This window comes from Melanerpes formicivorus, unplaced genomic scaffold (genome assembly GCF_026170545.1).
Source record: "Melanerpes formicivorus ecotype bairdi unplaced genomic scaffold, bMelFor1.0.p_v2 SCAF_7, whole genome shotgun sequence".
Classification (NCBI taxonomy): domain Eukaryota; kingdom Metazoa; phylum Chordata; class Aves; order Piciformes; family Picidae; genus Melanerpes; species Melanerpes formicivorus.
In genome coordinates, this window is record NW_027142359.1 from 28,560,841 (window position 1) to 28,562,306 (window position 1,466).

The window sequence follows — 1,466 nt, forward strand, 5'->3', positions numbered from 1 at the left end:
CTGGTGCAGCCTGAGACTGTGTCCTCTTGTCTTTTGTATTGCTTTTGTCTATACAGGCTGTGCAAAATATGGCCCACTGGGAGCACCTGAACGTTAGCATTAAATGTAGCTGAGAGAAGGTACAGCACTGTGTCCCCCAACCCCGGTGTCCTATTTCACACAAGGGCTTACACCATGAAGATCTCCAACTGCTCATTAATATGGCCTCCTGTGGGATGAATTTGCATGGCAAGTGCCAGCATGACCCACTCCCTGTTAATGAAGGCTTCTGGAGCACACCACCTCCCTCCCTTTTTTCAAAGTGAAACACCTCCCTTCTGCCATGACCTTGGCAGATGGTGGTGATAATTTATTTCTTTTTCCCTTCCCAACCATCCAGAGAGAGATGCTCAGATTTCAGGGTCTGAAAGTCTCTTGGGAAATGAATTTTCTGTTTCATTACCCTACTCAACACCTCTGAGAAGGTATAGATAAGAAGTGAAATTATTCCCTCCCTTTTATTGCTGGTTGGGCAATAAGCTATTAACAGAAAAGGATCTGAAACACCCCTTGCTACTTCAGATTATTTTTACTTTTCTCTCTAGGCTTGCTCTGTCACTTAATCTCACCTGGGGCTGTCAATGGACCTGTCATCAGCACCCTGCTCTGCTCCCCCCCGGTCGGCTGCTGGGACATCCTGCCCTGCTCTGCGAGGGCCACCCCCAGCTCCCAGCTTGCTTTCCGCCAGGAGCAGGAATTGCTCTCGCTGCTCTCTGACAGGCAGTCTGCTGTTGTTTCCAACTGAATTGTGATTGGCAAAGGCACAAAGAAATGTTAGCCTAAGTATTTACTGAGGAGATTAAGTGTCCTTCCACCTCCTCTTTTTTTTTGGTCCGCTTTTATCCCATTACCTGACGCAGCTCTAGCTAAGCCCCTGTCAAACGGGTCCGGTCTTGCCACTCCCCTGGGAGGAGGGAGCTGGACTTTCACCTCCAAAACCGGTTTACTCCTCCTCTGGGAGCTGAAAGAACAAGTGGTTCTCTGTCTTTCTGCTGAGTTAAGCATGAGACAGGGCCAGCCATGAAGGATCATTGTGTCCCCTGGTGTGATGGGAGTATCACAGTATCACTAAGGTTGGAAGAGACCTCGAGGATCATCGAGTCCAACCTGTCACCACAGAGACCCCCTGACTAGACCATGGCACCAAGTGCCACGTCGCCAACTCTCCCCTTGAAACACCTCCAGGGACGGTGACTCCACCACCTCCCCAGGCAGCCCATTCCAATGACAAATGACTCTCTCGGTGAAGAACTTTCTCCTCTCCTCAGAGAGTAGGTGCAAGCCTGGGCTTGCAGTGCATTGGTGTGTCCCAAAGCTTGCAGAGGTCATGACTCCCAAACTCTCCTGTTTGCTCAAGCGTGCCTTAGGCTGAGACCAAGGATTACAGCTGGGACTTGCTCATTCCCACATGCTCTCCCCCAAGGCTG